At 37.9% G+C, this 26,296-nt stretch overlaps 1 pseudogene; it reads left to right on the top strand.

Moving 5' to 3' along the window:
* Window positions 1–809: 809 nt before the first annotated feature.
* LOC103288411 (elongation factor 1-gamma-like) lies at window positions 810–25,912 on the top strand (annotated as a pseudogene).
* The last annotated feature ends 384 nt before the right edge of the window (window positions 25,913–26,296 follow it).

The raw sequence follows: 26,296 nt of genomic DNA, 5'->3' as shown, positions 1-26,296 counted from the left end.
CCAGAAGGTCTTCCAGAAGGACCTCCGGATTTGCATAGTATGCTTTTATTATTATAGTGTATCATAAAAGCCTTTCTGCTAAAGTGAACTTCAATATAAAGACAAAGGCAGTTTTATTTATTTCTATAATTCCAGGTTAGCACAATGTCTGACACATAGTTGGCAGTCAATGAAAATCTAAATGAATTAAATAATGATCCATTGTGGAGCAGCACTGAATTGTTTTTTGTTTGTTTGTTTTGTCTTTTCCCCTCACACCAATTTATCCCAGGAAGATAAGAATGAAAATGTGTAAGTTTTGGAGATGACAAGGCCTCTCCACTTTCTAAGTGGTATCACTACCTCCAGGCTTTTCCCCATTAAATTCATCCTCAAACTATGTTAGGAGATCCTCTTTTGGGCATTTGCAGTAATCTTAGCTTAATGGGGCTGGGCTTGAACTATCACATTATAATATGTTCAAACATATATATGTTTACTGTGCCCACAGTTTCCATGTCATTTTTTTTTTTTTGTATATCTAATATATAGCACAGTGTCTGGGACATAATATTTTCTCAATACTTTTTTTTTCTTCTATTTATACATTCATTTAGCCTGTATGTATTTAGCAGCTTCTATTGAGTTAAACAGTTGTCAACTGTTGATATAAGTCAAAATATCTATATAAGACAGAACCTGACCAAAAAGCTAAGGCACAAAGCAAGGTTTCCCAGAGTATTTCAGTGGAAGAAAATATTAATTTTGAGTTGGAGTTAACTAGGTGAAATTGGACAGAGGTGAGGGAGTTCAGTCAGAAGAACAGGAGCATGAAAACAATCAGTGGTGAAAAGTATAACATGATCAAAGAATGGGAAGAACGACAGTATGTTTGAATTTTAAAGACCAAGCTGATTGTGTGGTGTGAGGTTAGATGGAAAAGATAGAGAGGTAGGGATTAGACCATTGAGGCCTGTTGGCCACAGCAAGGATTTGAAAAAATTTTATAAACTATAAAAACAATTAACAGGTCTTAAGCAAGAGATGACATCATAATATTTTATTTAAAAAAAAAAATGTGTGAGGAGCAGAACAAATGAGACAAGAAAAACAACAAATGTGTAAGGAGACTAGGAGTCCAAATAAGAGATGAAGTACCTAAGCCAGGGTTGAAATAATACATATGAAGTCAATAAAATAAATATTAGGGAGGAAAAGTAAAATAAATAGATTTAATGAGACATAGGACTTTGAAGGTTAAGGGGAAATCTGTGTCAGATCAATAGGATGGATATTGGGCCAATTTCTAGTAAGACTTAAAAAAGAATTAAACAAATGTGTGAATAAATGAATAATATATGGTGATGGGAGAAGATTTTACTTTGGGTGGTGGACACACAGTGTGATATACAGCTCTTATAACATAGAAACCCACAGTTCTTATAACATAGAAGCCTATATGAGCATATTTAACCAATGTCACCCCAATCAATTTAATTTTAAAAATAGAGGAAAAAGAGATTTGAAGTTGAAAAATGAAGTTAAGTATAATTTGAAAAGTGTTGATGAAAGGGATTTCATACTAAGTGTTGAAAGAAACAAAGTATAATCTTTTTAGAGATTACCATAAAAGGGAAAATCCTATTTTAAGTTTTTGAGGTTTTAACTGTGCTATGGGATGACTAAGACAAATGTGAAAATTCTAAATCCAAAGAGAACTCATATGAAGTTAAAACTCAGTTTAATTAAAAGGACAGAATTGAGGATAATGGTTACTGAATTGAGGAGTTCAATAAATCATTGACATTGTTATTAAAGAAACTATAAATGATTAAGCATAAAGAGAGGAAGAAAGTGATGCAGATGTTCAAGTCATCAGAAAAGACGGGCAAATTGCATTGGTCCTTTAGGAAAGGTGCAAAGTGATATGGAATGACTTTATATAAAGGGTGATAACTAAGTTGCAAGTGAAAGAGCTAATGTTCAGTGGGAGGAGGTAGCTGATTAATAATCTGGGATTTGTACTGCAGCATGTGGGCATAGTCCATACAACTCCACCCTCAGCTGAGTTGAGGAGTGTGAGAGATGGTGATATTGCCACTTACATGCCTTATCAACATCTTATGCTTGAATAAAAATTACTTTTTTAAAACAAGGAAATTTGGGAGCTCTCATATTTAAAAATCTATTTTTGTGTTCTAGAGATGTATCAGTCTTTTTCTTTTGTTCTGTAAAAGTGTCAATAAAAGAAAGGTTCTATAACATGGTGGCAATGATGATTTTGGCAGATTAATATCTACATAGTACTCAGTTCACATATCATTCACTCTTCTCAGATACTGCCAACAAAAATTATGGGGAGAATTTCCACTGGCCCTGTTGCATTATACACTATTGTCAAAATACTCACTGTGACCAGAGATGCAGTCTCCGCTTGGTGTATCTCACTCACATGTCTCCCCTTTTGCTAAAGGTGAAGAAGGGGTGACTCCTCTAAAACTACACAGTATGAAGAACACTTTTGAAAAAAGGGTGCTACTTTCAGAACAAGGGTGTTCCCAAACCCTCAAAAACAACATTTATACACAATATACTTCAAAGCCAATATTTGTGCACTGAACTCACCTTTCTTTAAAAATCTATAGGGTGTGGCAAAAGTAGGTTTTTCATATGAAAAGTAATACAACAATTAATAAATAATACAAGAATAAACTGTTTCATTTGTTCACAGTTGTAAACCTACTTTTTCCCATCCTATATTTCTTCTTCTCTACAATATATCTCAATCAGTTACCCCTTAATTATTTTTTTTTCTGTTGCTCAAGCAGATCATCTGGGAGTCTTCCACTAACCTTTTATTTTTTCAAACAGGAAATTTAATTTCTATTAAAGAAAATTAATTTACATAAAAGGATTTAAGAGAAAATATTTAGATGTAGTTAAACCTTATGATATAAACAAGGTAGAATTTTGAAGTATTTGAATACTGTCATAATATTAATGATTCTTTTTTTTTTTTACATTTAGGGACCAATGAATCCCATAATATATATTACTATGATGGTTCTTTAATGAAGTCATTTTCACATAATGGCTAAAATGATAGGATATTTAGTCAACAAACAAGTCTGGATTCCACTGTACTCTGTTTGACATTAAGCACTTTATTTAATCTGTAAATTGGAGACTATTATAGAACCTTAGAGATATAGTGTGAGAATAAAATGACATAATGTATATGATTTGCTATTATTTGATCTACTAGAGGCCTGATGCAAGAAATTCATGCAAGAGTAGGCTTTTGCAGCCCCGGTGGCTGCCTCAACCCCTCACAGCCAAGGTGGCTGCAGCCCCGGCTTCATCTGGAAGGTTGTCCAGAAGGTCATCCAGACAGTCGTTCTACTGTTTGGCCATTCGTCGATTAGCATATTATGCTTTTATTAGTATAGATATGGTGTCTGGTCATGGTAAATCTTTAATAAGTGTTAAATATTATTCTGTTATTATTAGAAATTGCCTCTGCTTTGGTATTTGGTCTTTTCTTTTTGTTACAATTTTAAAATGGGTAATATGCTGTCATTCTTGTTTTTTGTTTGCTTCTTTTCTTTTAAGAATGGCCTATGTTTCTGTGTAAATGGCCTGGTAGTTTCAAGTTTAGTGTTTCATAGTTCTAGCTAAACTTTATATTAGTGTATATAGACATCAAAACAATGGACAATGAAAAGCTGCATAGCATCTGACTGCAGACTAAAAACTTCACAGCATTATCCAATCTTGAGGTTCTCAGAAAGAAAGAGGAAAGGGAAAACTAACACGTTTCAGAACATAAAAATAGCAAGAGGAGTCAGAAAATAGAAGAAAGAAGTAAATTTAGAGGCATCTTTTGGACTCTGTCTTTTGTGTTGCTCCAGCAACCTGAACCTCCGTTTTTGTAGTGATTCAAATGTCTCTGCTTATCTGTTCTCCTTTCTGCCTCACTCCTGTTTACATTTAATACTAGGGCTAATTCAGTGCTTCTGGCACATTGTAGTAACGAGTCAAATCCAATTTAAATTGTTTAATCAATAAAGCAAACATGCCTTCTGCAAACTATATTAGTTTTGTCTTTTTTCTTCCATCTAAGAAAAGTCTATATGTGCACTTTATTAGAGCTTAAAAAGATAGCATAAGTAAAAGTACTTGTTGCAATTGGTTACTCTTTTTTGTGTGATAGTCCTAAGTACAAAAATAATAATCATTATCCTTCAGAAAGAGAATTAAACAAATGTATGGTACAAAGTCAAATCATCTTCATTATCATGGGCCCATGCTATGAGAAGCATTTTTTTAAAATGTGAACAAATCACATTATGGAAATACGTATAAAGAATGAAAATCTCCTTTCTTCTTTCTGTTGGTTTCTTTGTTGAGGAGCTGTAATTAGTGTAACACAGCCTTGGTCCTTTTAGCTTCTTCAGTTAATCCTCACCAGGGCAAGATGAGTAAATTATTAGATTGATAACTTTTAAAGCAGGAACTGAGTAAATGTAGTCAGGATCACCCCTCTTCCTTCTCTTAGGGATCTGCTTCCTTCAAGAAAAAAACACATTTTACTCTATGCTGGTCACTTTCTTGAGCTTAGGTCGGGGTTTTTCAACCATAGCACCACTGACATTTTGAATCAGATCGTTTTTTGGTTTGTTTTGTAGAATCTTTTGTACCTTGTGTATGTGTATCAGAATTCCTGGCTTATCCCCATTTGTTGCCAGTAGCACTACCCAAATTGTGACAATAAAAACTTTCTCCACATATTGCCAAATGTCGATTGAGAGGGATCACGTTCAGTGGAGAACTACTGCTTTACGTCTTGCTTTCCCAGGAAGCTCCGTTGGAGTTTGAATAGGCGACTCAGTCGAATTCTAATGAACCTGAACCACATTTTACAGTAACTCTATCGGTAACAAAATCGGTGCCTTAATTTCCACTTATGTAACTCCCTCTGTTTCCCTTTCACAGTCTAAACACTGAAAGGAGTGATGGTTTTGGGTCTTCCACAATTTTAATTATGGATAACAAAGTTAGATTTGGTTGCTTGTTTGAGACAATTAACTATAAATGCTGGGTAAACACATTGATGGGAGGAAAATGATAAAATATTTTAAAATATAATCTTAACTTCCAGGTCAATTTTAATAATCTGTCCAAGAGCCACATTTTTGTTATTAAGCAGACCATTATTTCTTTAGATGTGGAAATAGGATGGCAAGCTTTTGAAAGACACTGAAACATGATCAGAGAAAAAACATGGTCAGAGAAAGGCATCTATTCTCCTTGTCTCACATTGCCTGCAAACTACATCTCACACTGTTGAGATTAGTGGGAAAATGTGTATACTCTGACGTCAAACAAGCTTGGGTCACTTATTACCTCTGGAACTGTACTTAATATGAAAATTTTCTCAGATTTTAATTTCTGACCTCTAAAAGTGGTTAATTTTAGTACCTTTGTCTTATATTTTTATGTTTGATGATTACATTTGATAATGTGTGTCAAGTATTTATCACAGTATCTGGCATGTAAAAAGCACTACAAAATTACAGCCATTTTTCTAATTCATACTCAAAATGATGCCAGCAGGACAAGTATCTATTCATGATGTTCTCAGGGCAAAAAGGAAAGGGATCATTGAAACACTGGGATCAGCAGAGATAAGAGAGGCCATTTAGCCCATCAAACCACAAAGTATAATCTGGCTGCTCAGCAGGCTTAGAAGGATGATTCAATAAAAGAGACCATGAGACTGTAGGTTCAGTTCATAGCACCGCACAATGACAACATGCAAACTGGAAGAGCGGCAGAGGAACATAGCCAATAAATTAAAAAAAAAAAAATCACAGAAAACTTGAACATCATTAGTTACCTCATTAGAGAGAAAAAAATCCTGGTTGTTACAAAGTACATTTTGGATTTAAATGAACGCCGAAGGTGCCCAAGCTCTGCAGGCAGCCCACTTCTGAATCTTTTTATTTCATCAGAAGATGACTGAAGAGGACAAGATAATAAGGTGACAAAAAACAGACAGCCAGTGTCAGTATTAGAATATTTTCTCTAGCCACGAAAGATTAACAGCACTCTTGATGTTGTTGTTAAATAAAAAGCACTATTTCTGTGCATATTGAAATTGTCAACATACCATATAAAAGACATATACACTTTAATTTTCTAGTAACAACTGTTTTTGGTGGTTTTCAACTAATTTTTGGAAGGATCTTGTTCAAGTGTTGATAAAATGGGAAGAGATGACACAACTGACCATGTGACTAGAGAAGTGTCCACAAGAAACAACTTCTCTCACTCGTTGTCTGATAGCTGTAGTGATTTTTGATGCATAGGTGGTCCTGAGCAGGGACTGTTACCAGGTAACCCCTTCTTGCGGTAGCAGCTTAGAGACACATTTTGACTTGGTGCTGAATGGGACCAATAACTCTTTCCCTGACCTGCTCAGCTGGTAAGACATTGAAACAAAGGTAGACAACAAGCAAAGACTCGGGTAGGTGATATGAAGTAGAGAGCTGGCATTCATCTTTCTTCTTTCTGTCTGCTAAGAGTTTCACTTGGTCACACTAACTCGTTTTGAAAGTCTTATTGTGAGCACAGTAGAGAGTTGTCATGGAGAAAATGTAAAAGAAGAGGAAATCACAAAACAAAACAAAAATTTCCTAGGCATTCTAGCCTTTGGAGCATTTTTCAGGAAGTAAGAAAGTGACATCTTTGATTGTCTAATTTTCAATTTTCCCAATTCTGTCTTAATTTACCTTTGGTTACTACGCAATTCAACACTCAGGCACAAAGATGAGACTGTGACAACTTTGTTATGACTAGAAGGAGGTCTGCACTCTGTGGAAACAGAAAGGCAACGTGATCCCACTTCTCTTTTATCTTAAGGCTCCTCTCACAATTTGAAGAAATCACGGAACTCTAGTTCAAGTTTAACAAAGTCATTTCCTCACCTTCATTTCACATGGGAAGAATGTTAAATACAAATTTAGCAAGAAGTTAAAATTTAGTCAGAGGATATTGTGTGTGGTTTTTTTTTTTTTACTTTAAAAGAAATCCTTCAAAATATAAGGCAATCTATCAGTAAAATATATTGTGTATATATTGATTTCATCATTGTTTTTGTAAATTCATTATTTGAAGAAAACCATCATGTAAAACATCTGCTTTACTACTAGATGTCTTGTTATGATATGCAACTGTTCAAATATAAATAATTATTTCAATGTTATATTTTAAAAAAATACACTCTAATCTTAAACTGCTCTGAACTTTGATAGTAAAGTTTCTCAAAGAAATTTGAGGAAGTGGAACTTCTATATCATATTAGAATATTAGTTTCAAACATCTACAAAATGGAGAAATGAAGCCAACACTCAAATTTAAATTATGGCTTATCTTTTTTTACCTTTAGATGGTCAATACCTTGAGTTGATTTTCTTAAATGTCAATATTTCTTAGATTAATTCCTAGACAAAGTACATTATGTCTTGAAACATAGCTGAACATAACTCTTTTGCTTGCAAAGGATGAATAAGTAGGGAAGGCTGGAACCTGGAAATTTTCCTTACTGTAACATGCTTTCTGGTTTCCATCACCTTGCACAGGAAAGGTTTCTTTAGTTGGATTGTTCAATATTCAATTCAGTGCTACTTGTTCCTCACCACTTAATTCAAATGGCACTTCTTCTTTTGTGAATCCATTCTCTGAATCCCAAGGCTAGATTATAAATGTTTCCAGAGTCCTTTCAAATATACAGTGGGTCAATTTATCTGTTTTAAAACACCATGTGTATGCCTGGCTGGTGTGGTTTAGTGGTTGAGCATGGACCCATGAGCCAGGAGGTCATAGTTTGATTCCCAGTCAGGGCACATCCCCGGGTTACAAGCTCAGTCCCCAGTAGGGGGCGTGCAAGAGGCAGCCAAGAGATTATTCTCTCTCATCATTGATGTTTCTATCTCTCTCTCCCTTCATCTCTGAAATCAATAAAAACTATTTTAAAAAATTAAAATACTTAGTCACAACTTAGTATGTGACTAAGTTGCCAAGTCTCATGAATCTTTGTGGCTATTTGGCTTTTTCTATTGTTAACCCAGTAAATAGTTGCTAAATAAATACTGAATGAAGTATTTATTCATCTTAGATAGTAAAGTGGACAGGGCATAAGACTTAGCTACCAATTCTGAAAGAAAAGTTTTGTCTGTTTGTTTGAAATACTGGACATATCCAAAACAAACCTTGATTCATGATATATGATATTAACATTTGTTTGGTCATCCATTCCTAAAGTTAAATGTTATCTTATAAAAGCTTCTCTTTATCTCTTGTGTCAATTAGTTATGGTTCTGAGAATTCTACTCTGACTTTAATTCTGTCCCCTATTTAGCATACCAAACAGTCCTAGTTCAGGACCTAACTTGCAATTTCACCAAGAAATTTGTTCCTGATTTTACATATAGAGATCCAATATATCAAATAATATACCCACTGAATATTTAAATTGTAATACTTATCTCAATTATATCTGCTTATAATTCTACCTTATCTTTTTCTTTATTTCTTTATTAAAATGTCTTTATTAAATTCTCCCTCTGCATCCTATATGCTATAGGATATGGGGGGGAGGGGCAATTTTCAACAGGTGTGCCACAAAAATATTTAAAACATTCAATACCTGACTAGTCAGGGGCACTGGCCTCTTATACCTTAGATTATCAAATAAAAAATAATAACAGCCAACACAGTAGAAGTCAGGTATGAATAGCCTGTCTTGAAGCATAATTATACAGGTCATATAATAGAGTTGCATCTTTTTGATCACCTTGCATAATAAGGCTGTTTCTGATTAGTTAATTCATGGTACCAGAAATCCTTATATACAAGTATAGGCACCTGATTTTTTTAAAAAGTCACTTTGAACAATAGGTGTAGGTAATTATTACTATTGTTGTTATTGTTATTAACATTACTAGAGGCCTGGTGCACAAAATTTGTACACTTGGGGGGTGGGGTTCCTCAGCCTAGCCTGCACCCTCTCATAGTCCAGGATCCCTAGGGGTATGTCCAACTGATGGCTTAGGCCCACTCCCTGTCAGGTGGACATCCTTAGCACTGCCACAGAGGCTGGAGAGGCTCCCACCACCACCGCTGCACTTGCCAGCCATGAGCCCAGCTCTGGCTGAGTGGTGCTCCCCCATGGGAGTGCACTGACCACCAGGGGGCAACTCCTGCCTTGAGTGTCTGCTCCCTGGTGGTCAATGTGCTTCATAGCTACTGGTCATTCCTCTGTCAGGCCAAAACCAGCTCTCCAACATGCCCCGAGGGGTCTTGGATTTCAAGAGGGTGTAGGCCAAGCCGAGAGACCCCACTTGTGTACAATCAGGGCAGGGGAGGGACACAGGAATTTGGCCAGCCAGGGAGGGACTGTGGGAGGGCTTCAGGGCATGTCCAGCCCATCTCACTCAGTCCCAATCAGCCAGACCCCAACAGCAAGCTAACCTACTGGTCAGAGCATCTGCCCCCTGGTGGTCAGTGCACATAATAGCAACTGGTCGACCAGTTGACTGTCTGCCCCTTGTGGTTAGTGCACAACACAATGAGTGGTTGAGCAACCTTAGCATATCATTAGCACATTACACTTTGATTGGTTGAATAGCCAACCAGATGACCGGACACAGCATATTAGGCTTTTATTAGATAGGATTATTATTTGGTAAATTGTTCACATTTATACTTATTTTTGTCACATCAGCAAAAAATATATGTTTTGGGTGTTGCAGAATTTTACTAATTAGTTAATGTGAGCAATGAGATGAAAAAGGTTAAAAACTGCTAAGATAGATGATATAAAAACAAGTTTATAACACCAAACCTGAGGTTCTTATATATAAATTGAAAGGAAACAAATATAAGTTAAGGAAAACTTTATAAATATTCGTGGAATGAGTGAACAAAGTTTAGCTTTATAAGATAAAGATTACAAGCAAAAGGATAATATAGAAATAAAGGAAATCAATGCATACTGAAGTGCAAGATGGAGATGCTTATAAGAAGATGGCTACAAGTCAAAGAAAACAGTATAGATGACAGAAATAGTGGCCTCAGATGGTAAGACAATTAACAAGGAGACATAAACACAGGGGCAGAGTCTGGAATTTTCACAGAAACATTCCAGAAATAACCTTACTGTATAAAAATAGTTTCAGTATCTTCCAACTTCACATATTTTCTTCATCATGCCCTTGGATTTGTCTAGAGACGTTGACTCCTGAATGCTTTCTAGAACTGAGTGCTGCTTGCTTCGATTTCTGTGTATCTGACTTCATCATGTTTCTCACTCATCATTTTTTATGGGTTAAATTTTGACATGCATTATCTGTCATGAATTGGTGTGCCACAGGTGTACTGTAAATACATTTTCTAATTTTGATACTGATTGTAAGCTGGAACACAGGCTACAGGCTGGTGGCTCAGTTTGAAAGGCACTAACCTTGTATAATCCAAGAAGAAATATTTCCCGTTAAAAACAAAGCAATGGACCTTTTATGGGCTAGGTCAGGAAACAGCATCTGTGAAGCTCACCTGGTAGAATTGTTGCTTTTGGTCCACAAGGGAGCTGATGAAAAGGAAAGTGCAAACCACACACAGAGAACACAGGCCTGCACAGAGAGATGTCAGTAATTAGGGGAATTTGCCTGTGCTCTGCAGATGGCTGACGCCAAACCATATAATGTGGATGAATCTGTTTGTGTACTTGGTTTCTTAGGAGAAAAACTATCACTGTTTTCATTTTCTAAGTGTGGCTGTGGCTCCAAGCTTATTCAATGGAAATGGACTGCATTTAGCTATGAGCAAGAATAGATGTCTGCATTCATGAGTACTATAAGATTCTTCTTTAAAGAGTAGAACTGAGCTGCCTTTGGCAACACATTACTAGATGTTCATTTACAGCAAGGGGGCGTTGACACACGATTACTTTGCCGATATATTCTCTTAGCACTTGTGGGTGGACACGAGTGGGAAAGTTGCCCAATTTTAGTTTTCTGTTAAAAACGGAATCTGCTGGCTACACTCATTTACAACAACTAGATTCAGTCTTCTGAAACAGTTAAGAGTGAACAGAAGGGTGAAGATGCATCAGTGAAAAGTGACTAAACCTCCCCAACAGTGATGGAAAGTGGGGAAAATGTCACCCATATCAGTCCATCGTTCTGTTTTCTTATCTATTTTTTTTCAAGCTGAAAGTTTGTGAAAGCTGCATTCTCTACTCAAGAACTGTGCTCTATTTTGTGTATTTATTCCCCTCGTTACTCCCATTTTAGTTTGAAACTATTGATTGAACATTGGGTGTAGAAGAACCTTAGCCAATAGCTTTATTCTAACAATAAACCAATGTTTGTTGTTTTGCTCTACTTCATTATGTTATTTTAATAATCAGAGAATAAACAAAGATGTCTTGGGACCATGATACATATAAGGATTTGAGGTAATCATCAGATTCACTGTATCTAAATTATACTTCCAAGGGAGGAGATATAGAACAGTAGAAAGATAATATATCTGAATATTTTCAGAATACATATTATGGAAGAATTAAAAACCAGTCAGAGCCAACAGCTGCATGCAGAATTTAGCAGACTGTTCAAATGGAGAAGATGGATTTGTACATCTGTATCTACTATGGCCACAGTCCGACTCTAGTGCTTATGACTGATATTCCTCAGCCTCTAGGGCCACATTCAAAGTCATGGGCAGAAACAAAACAGAAATGGCTGAGCTCAGAAATGAGCACTTATGAGAGCATTGCAAAGAGCTCATTTAAAAGGCTTTCAAAATATGGTTGTAATATTGCTCAGTGACTTCATTCTGAAGTCTCTTAAAGGCACTTGTCTTAAAAAGTGTAAGCTCATAAACACTGTTCTTCCTATTGGTTTTTTTTAAAGTTCTACACTGGTAGTTTCAACAGTGAAAAATGGAAGTGAACAAGACTGGCGTCCTTGATCAACATAGACCTCAAACATACTTTGGTATCCAGGAACCAAATCATTAAATGCTAATATGTTTGTCTTTTTAAAAATAGATATTACTGTATGTGAAAACTTGACAAATTTTTCTGTTGATGCTGGAGATTAGTGCATTTGTCACCATGATTTTCCAGTAAATTTTCCTAATTGCTAATATCCCTTGGGTTCTATGTCTGTGTTTTGCACTTTTCTTCAGCTTTATTGTGGACCAACAAAAAATTAGGAAGTTTAAAATAGTTTTACCTGTCAGAGTATTTAAAATATGCTATCTTTTTAATACCTGCTTTTTCTAACCCTTCAACTAGAAATTTCTCTTTGATACAGCATCACCGATGATTGCAGAAAAAAATGCAGACGGTTCTTAGCTTTAATACTTCGTGATATTGTTTAGATTTTTTGGTTATTTTTAATGATATTTATGAGATTTTTTTGATTTTTAAATTAAATTATTGAATAGGTAATTATTAATATGAATCAAATATAAATTAAATAAAAATTTGCTCAGTTACCTTCCCCATAGAAAACTGCTGATATGTTATTTTCATGGATGACCTTATAAATAAAGGTACTTTGTGAATTTATAGACATATGAAAAGAAATATGTAAATGATAAATCACATCAACTATTTTTACATAAATGACACTATTATATAAAGCACGTTCTGAATTTTGATATTATATTCATACTGTAGTTTGATAATATAGTGACAACTCATATAAGAACAAATATATATCTTCTGGCATATTTTGAAAAATGCTACAACGGCATTATTGTGATGGATGGACGTAAGGCGGCTCAAGAGGTGGCCCATGTTTTCTGTTTTCTAATATTTATGCCTATGTAATCCCTTCTCCTTGAGTGGTGGGAGGGAACTGTCATTTGCTGATAAGCAATAGTATATGGTAAAGGTGATGGAATGTCACTTCTGGATTATTTTTTCTATGTAAGAGCCCATCTTCTTAGCTGACTTGCTATAGAGACGTCCGTTAATGTGTTGATAAGAAAAGTAGCTATATTAGGAAAGCTCACATGGGAACAATCTGTGGGCAACCTCCAGAAACTGTAGGTAGCTTCTTAGAGTTGAGAACTCCTCTAACAAGAGCCAGCAAGAAACCAGGCCTCAGGTTACATTCTCAGTAGCATAAGAAAATCTAACAATAATCTGAGGGATATCTGGAAAAATCTGAAAGTGAAATCTTCCTCAATCAGACCACCAGATGAGAACATAGCCTGTCAAACACCTGGATTACAGCCTAGTGAGACCCTAATCAGAGAATCTAGCCAAGCCATGACTGAATTTCTGACTCATACAAACTATGAGATAATAAACATATGTTGTTTTAAGTCTCTAAATTTGTTACAGATTAGAAAACTATACTCCTATAAGTTCATATTTAAAGATTTGTCAATGAAAAACAAAACAAAACAAAAAAAAAAATCAAATGACACTAGATGAAAGTGAAAAATGAAGAAGAATATGGATTAAGATGAGATGGAAAAAAATCATTTAAAAGAGACATCAATTAGTATTAAGTAATAACATGTCATATTGTCACATATACCTCCTAAATATCCTATCTAATAAAAGAATAATATGCAAATTGACCATCACTCCAACACACAAGATGGCTGCCCCCATGTGGACACAAGATGGCTGCCACAAGATGGCCTGCAGGGGAGGGCAGTTGTGAGTGATCAGGCCAGCAGGGGAGGGCAGTTGGGGGGGACCAGGCCTGAAGGGGAGGGCATTTAGGGACAATCAGGCCGGCAGGGGAGCAGTTAGGCATTGATCAGGTTGGCAGGAGAGTGGTTAGGGGGTGATCAGGCTGGCAGGCAGAAGCAGTTAGGGGCAATCAGGCAGGCAGGCAAGTGAGTAGTTGGGAGCCAGCAGTCCTGGATTGTGAGAGGGATGTCCGACTGCCCTGTTTAGGCCCAATCCCACCTAAACGGGCAGTTGGACATTTTTCAAGGGGTCCCAGATTGGAGAGGATGCAGTCTGGGCTGAGGGACACCCGCCCCATGCATGAATTTCATGCACCGGGCCTCTAGTAAATTAGTATAATACAGTCATTCTAATTACATAAATGTAAACATATGAGGACAATGAAGTTAGAATAGGAGCAATATAGTTCATATGGCTTTCACTGTAATTTTATTTAGAGTTAAAAATAAGAGCTATTACTAAAGATTATACCATATGTAATATGTCCAAAACTCATGACCACACCCTGTTGGCACTTTAAAATTTTATTATTTTTATTATCTATTCTATATAGAATTTCTTTATTTGTTGTTTTAGTGGTAAACAATAAATATTGCATTGGTATTTCAGTATTTTCATTTCTCTATTCTAACAGGGAGGAAAGTGATAATGTAAATAAAGGACACCAATGGTTCTACCGAGCTTGGAGCTGGATAGGGGAAAATGTGGGAAAAGGAATAAATGAACTATAAATAGAGAATAACTTGGGCAAGTATTCTCTAGGCCTTGACTTCTATTCTCTGAATTTCATATACCTGGGGTGCTCACACTGGCACAGCTCTCTGGCTTTTGGTAAATCCACCAGGTTAAGAGTCGAATCTAAAGCCTGATAGTAGAACTTCTTTTTTATTGTTTCTCTTTCCTTGTTTTATAATTTTTTTTCTCTATCTAAATGTAAGAACTCAATGGTATTGACATAGGAAAAATGGCCCAGGAAAATTTTTGAACTTGCTTTTTGTTTAGCCCTTAGGTTAGTAGGTCAAAAATAGAAACACGTAAACTAGGCCAACTCAAGGATCTCAAATATGGTTTAATATTTTTCAAATAACCTTTTTCCTTTAGAATACGTTTTTGATTTACAGAAAAGTTTAGATATAGAACAGAGAGTTCCCATGCACTCCCTCTAAGTTTCCCATATTATTAATCTTATATTAGTATATTGTCACAATCATGAACCAGTTTTGATGCATTATTATTAACTGAACTCCCTACTTTTTTTTCAGATTTCTTTAGTTTTGTTTTTGTTTTTTGTTTTTTTTTTTTTATATTCAAGAAACCCATCCAGAATATTACATTGCAATTAGTCATCATGTCTCCTTAAGCATCTTTTGGCCATAGAATCTCTCAGACTTCTCTTGTTTTTTGATGACCTTGACAATTTTGAAAAGTACAACTCAGGTAATTTTGTAGAATTTCCCTCAGCTGAGATTTGTCTGATGTGTTTTGTTGTTGTTCTTTTTTTATGATTGCCCTGGGGTTATGGGATTTTTGTTGGAAGAATATAGAGATAAATTCTTGCCTCATCACATCATATCAAGAGTAGATAAATCAATATGACTTATTTCATTGTTAATGTTAATCACAATCACCTGGCTGAGGTAGTCTTTACCAGATTTCTCTGCTATGAAGTTTTTGCTTTATTTTTCCTTTTCTCTTTCCAAAGTGTATTCTTTGGAAACAAGCCACTGTTTAAGTAATGGGGAGTTCTATACAGAGTTTTAACACTGGTAGGTATCAGAGTAGAATATGTATATTGGATTCAGTAAAATGATACAATTATATTATAGACATAAGCATAAACATATAATATGAATTCTCAATCATCTATCTAATTTATATTTGTTTTATATCTACCTATATATCTATAGAAAAACTCTATTATTATCTAGCTGTATACACTTCAGGGGTAGAGATAAACTTAGAAACCCAGAGATAAATAGAAAGGCTTTACAGAGCTATGAATTTTTAAACTATTTCATAAAACTTTGTGAAGTCAATAATATCACAGAAGCAGCCTGGCTGGTATGGCTCAGTGATTGAACATAGTCCAATGCATCAAGAGGTTCCTGGTTCAATTCCTGGGGGCATGCAGGAGGCAGCCAATGGTGTTTCTCTCATCGATGTTTCTATCTCTCTCTTCTTCTACTTTCCTCTCTCTCTAAAATTAATAAAATATATTTTTAAAAAATAAAATTGCAAAAGCAGTGGGATAGACTAAGCACCAAGGAAAGGAAAAAGAAGAAAACTGAGAAAGGACAACAGAAGCAAAAAGTTTCTCTGGATTTGAAAGGTCTACATCAAAAGAGCTGTAAAGAAAATTATCTTAGAAGTTGTATATAATCATATCTAATAAAAGAGTAATATGCAAATTGACCATACCTCTGCTACACCCACAAGCCACGCCCACAAGCCAATCAGGAGTGTGTATGCAAATTAACTCAACCAAGATGGCTGCGGCCACAGACAGAGCAGGAGGCTTGGGTTGCCCAGGCAATGGAGGAAGTCAAGCTTTCCACCTGCCCTGGCCTGCCTTGGCCTCTGCTTAAAGCTACAAAATTTCAATTATAGAAGATAATAAATCCCAACAACAATGGCTGCGGCCACAGAGCAAGCAGGAGACTTGGCTCCGCTCAAGGCTACAAAGTTTCAGTTATAGAAGGTAAATAAATCCCAGATACCAGGGCCTCCGCGTGGGTCGCCTGGGGGAGTGGCCAGCCTGCAAACCACCACTGGCCCCATGCCCAGGCTGCCCCACTCCCCAAGGGAACCCCCACCCTGATCTGGGACACCCTTCAGGGCAAACCAGCTGGCCCCCACTTATGCACCAGGCCTTTATCCTCCTATCTAATAAAAGAGGAATAGGAAAATTGAACATCAGTCCAACACACAAGATGGCTGCCCCCATGTGGTCAAAGATGGCTGCCCCCATGTGGACACAAGATGGTTGCCACAAGATGGCCAGCAGGGAAGGGCAGTTGGGAGGGACCAGGTCTGCAAGGGATGGCAGTTGTGGGCGATCAGGCCAGCAGGGAGGGCAGTTGGGAGGGACCAGGCCTGCAAGGGAGGGCAGTTGGGGGCAATCAAGCCTGCAGGGGAGGGCAGTTGAGGGGGACCCAGGCCTGCAGGGGAGGGCAGTTGGGGTGATCAGGCCTGCAGGGGAGGGCAGTTAGGGGCAAACAGGCTGGCAGGGGAGCAGTTAGGCATCAATCAGGATGGCAGGGGAGTGGTTAGGTGGTGATCAGGCTGGCAGGCAGAAATTGTTAGGGGCAATCAGCATGGCAGGCAGGCAAGCAGTTGGGAACCAGCAGTCCTGGATTGTGAGAGGGATGTCTGACTGCCCGTTTAGGCCTGATCCTACCTGGATCTGGACTAAAGGGGCAGTCAGACATCCCTCTAGGGGTCCCAGATTGGAGAGGGTGCAGGCTGGTCTGAGGGACACACACCCTGTGCACAAATTTTATGCACCGGGCCTCTAGTTAATAATATTAGGCAAACTAACAAAAGAAACTTGAGGGTCATTAAGACTCAATCATAGCCGAAACTGGTTTGGCTCAGTGGATAGAGCATCGGCCTGCGGACTCAAGGGTCCCAGGTTCGATTCCGGTCAGGGGCATGTACCTTGGTTGTGGGCACATCCCCAGTGGGGTTGTGCAGGAGGCAGCTGATCAATGTTTCTCTCTCATTGATGTTTCTAACTCTCTATCCCTCTTCCCTCCTCTCTGTGAAAAATCAATAAAATATATTTTAATAATAAAAAAAAGACTCAATCATAAAAGAAAAATAAAGTAAGTAAAATGTCATTAATTTTTTATAACCAAACATACATGGTATTTAAAATGTATGTACTATGACATATGTATGTATATATGCTAGATACTTTGGTGTATAATAATGAATTCATACCACTGTGGAACAGATGTCCAATTAATATGGCAAGTAATAATTATAAATTTTTTATTTGTGAATTAGTGAAATTGATACAATATACCCTATATGAAATCCATCTTAAATCCACCTCAGAGGGGATAAACTGGCACATGCATCTGAATAGTTTAGAGCAGTGGTCGGCAAACTCATTAGTCAACAGAGCCAAATATCAACAGTACAACAATTGAAATTTCTTTTGAGAGCCAAATTTTTTAAACTTAAACTTCTTCTAACACCACTTTTTCAAAATAGACTCGCCCAGGCCGTCGTATTTTGTGGAAGAGCCACAATCAAGGGGCCAAAAGCCGCATGTGGCTCATGAGCCACAGTTTGCAGACCAAGGGTTTAGAGGGAAGGAAGGCTTGAGTCCTAGTTTGATCAGGGATTAATCTTCATTTATGTAATATTTCTTCTTTTTTGCTCTCTTCTTTTGTCCTTCAGCTGACTTCCTTATAGTTAATGATAATTTGGAATAACAGCTTCTTCATTTTCCTCTGGGTGAGAAAAAACATTTCTAACCTAGGAAATCAAAGGACAATCCTGTAATTTTTTTCATTTCAGCTGACTATTTTGGCAAGGGCAATAGAATTTGTTGGTTGGTTTAACAGAACTTTCCACCAAACTGCTCTTACTTTCAGCATCTACCTCCAAAATACAATAGCTAGAGGGTTTGTTATTGAAGTAGGAAAGCTCAATGTACACCTATGCATACTCAAATAAAAATATGGAGAGAGGAAGAAGGAAATATAGCAGTGTACTATAATGAACATTCTATGTGCTGACATATTAGGGAGTGTATTTTTCTGTCTATGTTAATATCCTGTTAGTCATGAAAGAGCTACTACTGGAAATATTTTATTTTTTATTAAATTTATTGAGGAAACAATGGTTACTAACATTATACAAATTTCACTTGCACAATTTTACAATACATCTTTTGTGTATTCCATTGTGTGCTCACCACCAAAGTCTAGTGTTCCATCACCATATATTTGATCCCCTTTACCCTCCTCTTCCTTCCCCCTTCCCCTCTGCTAACCTTCATATTGTTGTCTGTGTCTATGAGTTAGTTTGTTTTATTTGTTCATTTGTTCCTTTCTGTTTCATATTGGCATATGAGTAAAATAATATTTTTGTCCTTTTCTGTCTTACATTTCATTTAGCATGATGCTCTGAAGATTCATTCATGTTGTTGCAAATGGTCTTTCTTATGGCTGAATAGTATTCTATATTTTTTGTTAATTTCTTTATTGATTAAGGTATCACATATTTGTTCTCATCCCCCCATTCCCAGCCCACACCCCTCCCCAAACATGCCCCCACACCCCTGTTGTCCTTAACCGCTGGTTAGGCTCATATGCTTGCACACAAGTCCTTTGGTTGATCTCTCCCCTTTACCCCCACCCTCCCCTACCCTCCCTCTGAGGCCCGACAGTCTGATCCATGCCTCCTTGTTTCTGGGTCTGTTCTTGTTTATCAGTCTATGTTGTTCATTATTTCCCCTAGATGAATGAGATCATGTGCTATTAGAAATACACTTATAAGAACCGAAAATGAGACAAGCAATAATGATTATGCTGACAGGCAAATGAATCAGTCTGTAGTGAGTTTTTTTCTGGGCCAACAGTTCTTTTGAGACCCAATTTCAATGTCACACAGTTCCTTATGTGTACATGTCAGCCATGACATTTCAGTTCTGGATGGTGGACAAATGGTGGTAATGCTGCTCTGACCCTCTCTGGTTTGGTCCTGGGCAACCTGTAGTGATGCACAGCTGTGAACTGCTAGTATGGCAAGGCAATGTCAGCGTCTTCCATCTCTGGACTGCTTCTCTTCTGTCTTGATGGCTGGAGTAGTCCTGTCAATTCCTCTCTGTTGCTGGAATCCACATGGTCTCGGAGTTGTTTTCTGAAAATATACAAACATATTCTCGACCAAAAGTTAATAAAGGAATATTTTCTATAAATTTGACTTGAGATCCTATTTCATTTTTTGCCCAAATGATTTTCCTCTGGCTTGTTTTGACACCTTGTGTGAGTATTCTATATTATATGTGTAACACATCTTCTTTATTTAATCATTGGTTGAAGGACACTTAGATTCTTTCCATGTCTTGGCATTGTAAATAATGGTACAATGAACAAAAAGGTACGTATATCTTTACATATAAGTGTTTTAAAATTTTGGGGATAAATACCCAGGAGAGGGATTGCTGAGTCATATAGTAGCTCTGTTCTTAATTTTTTGACAAACTTTCATACTGTTTTTCATAGAGATCACACCAATTTACATTTCCACCATTGTTGAGTGCATAAACAACATTTTGGTGTTTAGTTTCCTAATAGTTCAATTTGTTTCCTAGTATATGAGTTCTAGGATAAAACTAGAATAAATAATTAATTAAATACTGTCTTTAGATGAATAAAATCCTATATAATAAAGAGGTAATATGCAAATTGACCATCACTCCAACACACAAGATGGCCTCCCCATGTGGTCAAAGATGGCTGCCCGCATGTGGACACAAGATGGCTGCCACAAGATGGCTGGCACAAGATGGCTGGCAGGGGAGGGCAGTTGTGGGTGATCAGGCCAGCAGAGGAAGGCAGTTTGGAGGGACCAGGCCTGCAGGGGAGGACAGTTGGGGGGGACCCAGGCCTGCAAGGGGAGGGCAGTTGGGGGTGATCAGGCTTGAAGTGGCGGGAAGTTGGGGGGGACCCAGGCCTGCAACAGAGGGCAGTTGGGGAGACTAGGCCTGCAGGGGAGGGCAGTTGGGGGCGACAAGGACAGCAGGGGAGGGCAGCTAGGGGCAATTGGGTTGGCAGGGGAGGGCTGTTGGGGGCGACCAGGCCTGAAGGAGAGGACATTTCGGGGTGACCAGGCCAAAAAGGGATGGCAGTTAGGGGCAAACAGGCTGGCAGGGGAGGGCAGTTAGGGGTGACCAGCCTGGCAAGGGCGGGAAGTTAGGGGCAGGGAAGCAGTTAGGCATCGATCAGGCTGGCAGGGGAATGGTTAGGGGGTGATCAGGCTGGCAGGCAGAAGTGGTTAGGGGCAATCAGGCAGGCAGGCAGGCAGGCAACCAGTTGGGAGCCAGCAGTCCTGTATTGTGAGAGGGGTGTCCGACTGCCCATTTAAGTTCAATCCCACTGGGATCGGGTCTAAACAGGCAGTCGAACGCCCCTCTAGGAGTCACAGATTGGAGATGTTGCAGGCTGAGCTGAGGGACACACTCATACACACACACACACACACACCGTGCATGAATTTCATGCACCAGGCCTCTAATATAAATATAAAGTGTTTCAATTTTAAACAAATAATGGTTCTGGCAGAGAGATAATTATAGGTTTATTTAATTTATCATTTGTAAGGGTTCATTGATATACTATCTTGCATTACTGTTATCATTATTACTTAACATTGCTATAACATATTGAATTTTAAAAATACTATAATCATTAATTCTCCATGCTTTATAACACTCTGGTGAGGTAATGTAGTATTTATAGAAAATTAAGCTCCAAATAATTCAGATTTCTGCCCTAAAAGAACTATATATTCAATGAGAGGTTAGTAATCTGTGAAATTTTTGAACTTATTAAATTGATATATGCAAGCATAGATAACAAGTAAAAGGTATATTTATTATAGCATATATATATATATATATATATATATATATATAGAGAGAGAGAGAGAGAGAGAGAGAGAGATCCAGATAGGTCTTTTTTATCATTTATATGTAGCTATCCATCTACCTATCTTTATAAATGTGTATATATATATATATATATATATATATATATATGTGTGTGTGTGCCTGATGCACAAAATTCATGCACTGGGGAGGAGTTGTCCCTCAACCCAGCCTGCACTCTCTCCAATCTGGAACCCCTCAGGGGATGTCCGACTGCTGGTTTAGGCCCAATCCCTATGGGGGATCACAATTCGGGACTGCTGGCTCCCAACTGCTCACCTGCCTGCCAGCCTGATTGCCCCTAACTGTTTCTGCCTGCCAGCCTGATCTACTCCTAACCACTCCCCTGGGAGCCTGATTGGCACCTAACTGCTCCCCTACTGGCCCGATCACCCCCACTGCCCTCCCCTGCCAGCCTTGTTGCCCCCAACTGCCCTCCTCTGCTGGCCTGGTCACCCCTACGTGCCCTCCCCTGCTGGCCTGATCACCCATAAGTGCCCTCCCCTGCCAGCCATCTTGTGGTGGCTGGCCATCTTGTGACCACATGGGTGCCAACATGGGGTTGGCCATCTTGTGCGAGGGTGTGATGGTCAATTTGCATATTACCTCTTTATTAAATAGGATATTTAAACATATGAATTTTCTGACATTTGACTATTTTTTTTACTTACACAAAAGGCAATTTCAATGCCCAATCAAATAATATTTACTAGAAATATTTGGTTAGAAGTATAGTGTCAACACATAAAATGAATACTATTTTTGACCATTTGGCTTCTCGTTTTAATTCTAATTCATAATTTATGGATGTAATTAATAATTCACCAGATTTCTGATTTTGAGAAGGCCACCTTTCCAGGATACATTTCATCATTTGTAATATAGCAAAAGTTATCTAGGTCCTATGTCTTTTCTCCTTAGCTTCAAAAATTTTTATACTTATTATTTAATTCACTCAACTAATATTTTATGATTTCTTTTGATACTTGATATATTATAGCCAATTGTCCAGGCTCTGAGAGTATAACAGTGACTAAAAAAAAAGCAAAATTCCCTTATAAATTATAAATAATACCAGGTTATCCCTAATTTTTCTGAAATTACAGAAATATTCTCCTAAGAGAATACACTATCAAGGACCTTAGAATTATTCTGACTAGAAATATTATCCTCTAAATCTTAGGTTACTTGCTTTTTATTGGATGTAGGGCATTGTCTACCTATTGTCTATGTTGTATACCAGGAAAGTTAGAGAATGCACTTAGCACTGCTGCTTTGGAAAATCTGTATCTCAAGAAAATTCTAAAGTCGGTCTGAAAATTTTGTTAGTTTCAATAGAAATGCAATGAGTAGAAGCAACAGATGTGAGAAAAAGTAGAAGAGTCATTACTAAATTTTCATTTGTTTTCAATTCAGGGCATGGCTTCTCAGTGGTCTATAAGGGTTTATATATAAAATGTTCTGATTTTACATACTTTGCCCTCTAGTGAATATTTGGTAAAACCAAGATATTTTTTTTATAACAACTAAATTTTGTATTCTACGGCCCTCCTCTTCCCATTGACCTTTTTTTTTTTTTTTTTGCCTAGCAACTGCATTCATTGATGGAAGCTTCCAGAGAACTAGCAGAAAACACATTCTCTTCAAAGACTATATTAAACATATTGACCTGATTTTTTTTTTTTCCTCACACCACTTCTGACATCAAATGAGATGGTTTTATTTTGTTGTTGTTGTTTTTCTCTCCTGACACCAAATACATGGTATGTTTTACATCTTCACTTCTCCAACTCTTTGAGACCAACTGGCTGTCCAAAAATTCAATTCAATTCAGACACTGTCAAACTGGAGTTAACCTCAGATCTTACAAGTTAAAGGTTCCAGTCCCACAAGACTGTCTCCACTTCAGACAGCATTTGCAAGTCCTGGCCCACTGACATTTCTGACCAAGTGCCCACTAATAAATCAGGAGTTCTGAGAATCTCTACTTAGGTTTATAATTCACTAGAAAGACTCACAGAACTCAGGCAAGCACTTTACGTACTATTACTAGTTTGCTATGACTAGTATGCTATAAACTATACAACTGAGGAACAGCAGATTCATAAGGCAAGGTTTGGGGAGAGGAGTATGGAGCTGCCTGACTCTTGCCTGGTATATATACTACCTTCACAGTATCTTGATGGATTACTGACCCAAAAGCTCTCTGAACCCCATTATATACTGGGCTGTTTTCTGTGTTGTTGTTTTTCAGGTGTCATTATGTAGGCATGTTTAATTAAATCATTGGCTACTGGTAATAAACTCAATTGTCAGTCCCTCTCTCTCCTTGGAGGTTGGGGGGTGGGGTTAAAAGTTTCAAGCTTCTAATCAACGTTTGGTATTTCTGGCAACTAGCCCCCATCCTGAAGGTGAGACCCCCTCCACTACCACCACCACTAAGAGTTGCCTCACTGTGCATAGACACTTGATTAACCATATAACTCCTGTTTACTTGTAACTTTTACTTCCTCAGAAGTTTGGCATGCCATGAACATTTATGAACCTAACTCTTCCTTGTCTGTCATAAACTACCTCAGAATTTCCTTTAATAGACCTTTTCAGCTTTAGTCTCTGCTAAAACTTACCTTATTGCCTCCATAATGTCCAATTCAAATTCCTGAAAAATAAAATATAGTCACCTAGTTCACTTGGTATTATGTTCAGTCTATTGAACAGGTATCCTTGGACTTGGTACTCATCTATCAACTGATTGCCTATGAATTAGGGAGTGGAGAGTCAAGTGATTAAAAATAGGGTTGTTTAGAATATTTTAGGAGTTAACAATAGAAAAAACTTGGAATGAATGATGGTTTTCTAGAAAGGAATACTTCAGAACAATGTAAAGAGTAAGAATGATAAGATCATGTAAAACATAATGGGAACACAAGGAGATAATAAACAACCAAAACTAGGAAAGCAGAGACATTTCATACAAACAATATACTTGAGTTAGAGTTGAGTAACCATTTTCCAGGTCATCAAATAGCTGGAAGAGCTTTTCAAAATGAAAGCCTATATGCCAATGTACAGAGGAAACTCTATTATTATTTGGAAAACTATAAATAAATTGTCTGGTGGAGGAGAAGGTAAAGGCAGAAAATCTGTCAGCAATCATTTTCAGTAATAGGTAAGGGTAAGATAATGGAATTCTATATTAATGAAAATGATTATAGATATTCAATAGGTGATATAGAAACATGGAAATATTTTAGGAGTAAGTTGTGCTATAATTAGATATGCATTTTAGAAAGAGCATTCTGGCTTCACATAAGTCAGGATTGAGGATGGGCTAGATGGTGATAAATTAAGAATCATTCACAATGGTGCTATGATGAGGCAACTAGGGAATGACGTTGATGGTTGGAGTGAAGATGTCAGGATACGTGCTAAAGCTGTTAAAGAAGAATCAGTGGCTCCTTTCTCTGTGAAATCACCATGGTGGCTGGGACCTTGAAAACATGTCCTAAAAATTGGAGGGACTGTAGGACCTCATTGCTGCTTAGTACTGTGGGGCTCTGGCTGGCGTGCTCCCTGCACCACCTTACTTCCACTTTGGCCAAACCAACCTCACACCTCAATTTCCCCATAAATTTCCTGTCAACAAGTTTCCAGAATTTTAGTGTGACCATGGATCCTGTGTTTGTGAGCAGTGCTATTGCTTATTGTGTGGGCAATAAGGGGCTCTGGGAAGTACCCCAGAGTTAGCAGCCCCCGAGTGAATGGGTGACCTTTGCTGATAGGTTCCTCACCTTGGGCATCATCCATCAGAAGCAGGCCACAGAGAATGTGAAGGAGGTGAGTTGAATTCTGGGGCTGCTGGATACTCACTTGAAGATGAAGACTTTTCTGGTGGGCATTTAAATGTGTGACACTCGCAGATGTTACAGTTGTCTGCACCCTGTTTTGTCTCTATAAATAGGCCCAAGAGCCTTCTAACTGCCAGGCTTTACCCAATACCAATTGCTGGCTCCTCACCTGCATTAAAAAGTACCACTTCCCGTCGGACTTGGGGAAGGTGGAACTCTGTGAGAAGATGGCCCAGTTTTATGTTAAAAAGCTTGCAGACAGCCAGCCTAAAAAGAAAACTACATGGAAGCACACCACAGGGGAAGAGAAAAGTTTTGGGGAGGAGGAGCAGAAACCCAGGCTAAGAAGAAAGGGGAAAAAGAAGCGGAGGCTGCCCCCACTCCTGAGGAGTAGGAAGGTGAATGTGAGCAGGTGCTGGCTTCCCAGCCAAAGGCCAATAACACCTTTGCTCACCTGCCACAAAGGAACTTTGTGTTGAATAACTTTGAGCACACATGCTCCAACAAGAACACACTCTCTGTGGCTCTGCCATATTTTGGGAGCACTTTGATGAGAATAGCTGGTACCTGTGGTACTTCTTCCCTAAGGAGCTTACCCAGATCTTCATGAGTTGTACCTTCATCACTGGAATATTCTAGCATTTGGGCAATCTGAGAAAGAGTGTCTTTTGGAACCAACAATAACAACTCCATTCTGGGAGTCCAGGTCTTCTGAGGCAGAGATTGCCTTTCTTCTGAATGAAGATTGGCAGCTGAGCTAGGAGTCACATGCATGGCACATACATGGTAGAGACTAAATCCTGGTGGTAAGGACATCCAGATACTGATTCCAGAGTAACTTTCCTGGGCATTAATTTTTTTCCTGAATAAAAATTATAATAAAAATGCAATCGGTTTGACATCTACAATTTATATTCTGATGTGATAGAGATGTGGTGGAGTTCAGGAATATGCCTTTTGCACAGTAACCCTAGTGATTCTTATTCAAAAGGTCTGCAGAACACAATTTCACAAATGGCAATA

This window comes from Eptesicus fuscus, chromosome 8 (assembly GCF_027574615.1).
Source record: "Eptesicus fuscus isolate TK198812 chromosome 8, DD_ASM_mEF_20220401, whole genome shotgun sequence".
NCBI lineage: Eukaryota > Metazoa > Chordata > Mammalia > Chiroptera > Vespertilionidae > Eptesicus > Eptesicus fuscus.
Note: the sequence above shows the minus strand (reverse complement) of the source record. Positions and strands in the feature narration are given on the sequence as shown.